This window comes from Vicugna pacos, chromosome 24 (genome assembly GCF_048564905.1).
Source record: "Vicugna pacos chromosome 24, VicPac4, whole genome shotgun sequence".
Lineage (NCBI taxonomy): Eukaryota > Metazoa > Chordata > Mammalia > Artiodactyla > Camelidae > Vicugna > Vicugna pacos.
This window is the reverse complement of record NC_133010.1, coordinates 25,802,446-25,806,591: the sequence shown is the minus strand read 5'-3', so window position 1 is coordinate 25,806,591 and position 4,146 is coordinate 25,802,446. Positions and strand designations below refer to the sequence as shown.

At 50.6% G+C, this 4,146-nt stretch overlaps 1 long non-coding RNA gene across 1 annotated transcript; it reads left to right on the top strand.

Annotated features, from left to right (window-relative positions):
* The first annotated feature begins 1,187 nt into the window (after positions 1 to 1,187).
* On the top strand, positions 1,188 to 3,299 carry LOC140688936 (uncharacterized). The gene is made up of 2 exons (XR_012063759.1): positions 1,188 to 1,600; positions 1,892 to 3,299. It is a non-coding gene; the product is annotated as an uncharacterized lncRNA (long non-coding RNA).
* Positions 3,300 to 4,146: the final 847 nt, after the last annotated feature.

The following is a 4,146-nucleotide window of genomic DNA, read 5'->3' as shown; positions in this document are numbered from 1 at the left end:
TTAGAAGAATAATACATCTATTGTGGGAAAGATAAAGTGAAAAGAATAAATAAACAAGTCCTCTAGAATCTCATCACCCAGAGAGAACCATTATTTACATTTTAGTGTATTTTCTCCTGGTCTTTTTTTCTATGCATTGTTAGAATTCATCTTTTTCTTCACTTAATATTGTTTTAGGCCTTAAAAGTGCCTTGAAAACACAATTTTAATGCCTATACTCAACTGAAGTACCAAAGATTAATAACTTTTTTGTACTTATGTTAGACATTTGGGTCACTTAAATTATTTTCCATATATGCATAAAAGCAGTATATTCATTTATTTCCTTTGGACGGAGTCCCAGAAAGTGTAATTAGAGTAATTGCTGAGTTACATGGTTTAAGTATCTGGGAGGCTTTGGTTATCTGCTGCCATTTGCTTTTCAGAAGGTTTTCAACAACTGAAATTCTCGTACCTCAGGGTGGCCCTCTCGCCGCGCCCTCACCAGCTTTGAATGCTGCTGTTGGTGGAATATTCGCTGACGGGATGAGATAGTCTGTCCCTGACCTTTCCCGCTCCCTGCGGGGGTGCACGAGCCCCTCGCTGCAGAGAGAGGCTGGGTGCAGCCCTCCAGCCAGGGCAGCTTTACTTTCTCCCCCCGCCCTGGGTGGCCAGTGGCCGGCCACATGCAGCCTCCTTCTCCGGGGTCTCCCCGCCCCCCAGAGCACACCGACTGCTTCCCGGCCGGCTTGGCCCTGAGGAGCTGACCTTCAGGACAACGTCAGTGGCGCCCGCGGCAAATCAGAAGACGTGTTCTCGATTTCAGCCCCCACTCACCTGCCAGCCGGATGTCAACCTGCACCCTCAAGGCGTTGCGGAGGGTTCCGCCCCCTCGGGGTTCTCCCCGAAAGCTCCGCACTGGACTTGAGAACGGACGGTAGCGCCCGTGCCCCCATCCCCGCGCCATCTCCCTACGGGAACCCTCCGCCCCAACCTCACAGGGCACCCCCTCGCGCCCTCGCAGGGGGCCGAGCCAGGCGCTGCAGGACCACAGACCCGCCCGCACCTCCTTCTGGAATGAGGGAGTTACTGAGAGAGGCACTCGTCCGAACGTCCCGCGACACACGGCTGTTACCTAGTTACTCCTCTCCTCCTAAAGCCGGACCTTCTGGGGGACGCCAGCTCGGAACGCCAGCCCGCCCTGCCTCCTCTCAGGCGCCTCCCGTGGCCGCTGGAGCTGGACGTGCCCACATCTCGCGAGAGAACAGGCGCTGTCATCGCGAGACGTGGGCAGGTCTCTCGGGTGACCCAGGAGGAGCCACCAGGAGGGACCAGGACGAGGGGTCGGGGCGCAGGCTCACGGAGGCCAGCTGGAGGAGGGCTCTTACCTCCTGTCGACACACACAACCAACAATCAATCAGTAAGAAGAGGAGGAAGGAGTTTTGTTTGAGCCCAAACTGAGGACTGGCCTGAGAGCCCACTTCTCAGATGGCTGAAGCGTTGCTCCGGAGAAGCAGGATTTCCAGTAGTTTTGTATTTTGTCAGAACAAATACTTATTATTAAGTCAGGGATATATTCCTTCAAGGTCTTCAAAAAAAAGACAGACCAGCTTGTACAGGGTGAGTGAGCGTGGCCTCCGCACCCGGGGAGGGGGGTCTCATCATCAAAGGAGGACCAGCACTGGCGTCCCGGGAAGGGCGGCATTTAATCTGGATTTTTAACATGGACTTTCTTTACTTCCGGTCAGCGTGCTCTTTTCTCTAATAATTAAAGCAGATGTACAATGTATGTTTGATAGGCCACAAACAGGCTGCTTTAGTTAGCATCAAATTCAAGTCACCTTGTGTATAAGCAAGAATGACTTACCTATATCTCAGAACATGAAAATTTCTGTTATCACTGTCCTGCAGTAACCACTGGAAAAATGGAGCAGCCGTTGGCCGTCGGGTCTAAACGGCCATCACCTTGGAGAGGGACGCAGTAGAAGCTCTTTCCTGGCGGCAGAGATCATGAGAAACAGAGGTGACAGCCAATGACCCAGACCCTGCTGAAGTGTCCCTAAGTGTGACAGGTGTGCTTCTGAGACCCTGACAAGGGTCTAACAGTGGAGATATCTATTTTACTGCCCCGGTAGCTAAAAACGATACAGAATATTGTTAGGGATGTGTCTTTGTTCTGTAATATAACTACCCCGCTCTGAGCCACGTGGAGTGAATGCTCTGCTCCAGCCCCTCCCAGATGACATCAGGCTTTTATGCTGATGGTCATTATCAGAGGACTATCGGGGGTGGCGGCAGCGGGGGAGGGGGGCAGGGATCTCTGTACAAACTTCCCTAACACCAGACGTCACCGGCTCACTCAAATGTGAAATGTAAACCTGAGTCCACAGAAGATGCCCAGAGCCATTTCCACTGATGGACAGAGTCTAAAAAACACACAACTAAGCAAAGAAACTCTTATGGGAAACAGGTACAGAGACTCGGTTGCTTGCTCTGGTCGCTGCATGTGAATTTCTTTCTTTATAGGAAGCAACGTTCAATCCAATTAAAAACATTTAAATAAACTAATTAAAAGAGAACGTCGAGCCCTTTCAGTGGCTGAGTCACACCTCGACAGGACCCTGAAACAATGTTCTGAGTGATCATTATTTTTTACCGAAAGGAGTTTTCCTTGTAGTTATGTCGCTCCTTTTTTTTCTTCAAAATTCTCAAAACAGTCCAGGGAGGTGTGTTTTATTTACATTTTACATGGTGTCAGGTTTATGCTTGACAATGATAATTCTTTGAATCACTGTGTAATTCTCTCAGCAAAGAGTGATGCTGAGTATAACACACGCTGGAATGTAGCAACATGTTAAAGATTTGTAGATCACTAAGTCACTGAAGCCAGCATCATTGGAAGGTGTAGTTCTGCACAGAGGTGTTGGGGTGGCCTTTCATGAGATGCAGAAAATCGTGGTCAGAAGGTCAGGCTGACGACTGCCCCCATTGTGAAAGGTGAGCCCGAAGGCAACTGACCGCATCAGAGGCGATGTGAATCTCCATCTGGGCCAGATTTCACCCCCAGTCCTTGCTTTGAATTGCCGAGACTCTAAGAGAAGGTCTGACGCGTCACGTCCCTCGGGACACGGACCCCGGAGCAGGGAAGGGTGCTGTTCTCACCCCCAGGACACATTCCCAAAGAGGGAGTCACTGACCTGGGGGTGTCACTTAGCTGCTGGTGTAATGCCCTCTGTGGCCAACTGTTCTGTTGTAAATCACTCTGGATGTCTTCACTTTATTTCTCTTTTTGACATAAATTTTGCTTTCTTGAAAGTTCTATTCCTTGGCCCTACTGACATCAACTCCAAATATAGGTCGACTTTGTCTTCAACTATTTTCAAAATCTTTGAGGCCAGCCAGAATGGTGCAGTATTTTCATTTTCAAGCTTAACACGTGGAATTTCCCCAAATTTTCTTCCCATGCCAGGGGTCCTACACGTGCTTTGTAATCAGACAGTCCTGACTCTGAAGACCTTGGGCGAATGACCAAGCCTCTCTGAGCCCAGCTTTCTGTTTTGTAAAACGGGGTTAGTCTTGCTGGGTTGGCTGTTTACTGTTGCCAGCGTCACGGGTGGAAAAGCATTTATTTTGGCTCACGCTCTGCTGAGTGGTTCTTCTGGTTTAGACTTCCCTTGGCCAGTCTCAGCTGGGCTTGTACATGGGGGTGAGGTCGGCTGGCCGGCTGGCTGCCTACTGGCGAGTCCACGGTGGCCTCATTCGTGTCCAGCTGTCGGCCGTGACGGGGTGACTGGGCTACAGGTGTCTAAGGCTGGCCTGGGCTCATTCACGTGGTGATAATGTTTCAAGAAGCTTCAGTGCACATGCCTTCTGAAGTCCCTGCGATGTCCCATTTGCTCACTTTCCAGTCACCGAAGTAAGGACCACAGTCAGCGGGACCCCAGGGGTCGGGGGAACTGGACTATGCATTTCTGGGGAGGCTGGAGAATTGTGAGTGTCTGTCCCGAATGTCAACCACACAGTAATGGCACAAGGATTGAATGAGAGACAGAATGCAAAGGACAGAGGCTGGCGCACAGTAGGTGTGCAATACAGCCTGGTCTTCACCTTCATTACTGCTCAGTGGGGGGGCCCTGCCAACCCCGGCTCCACAGAACCCACCTGTC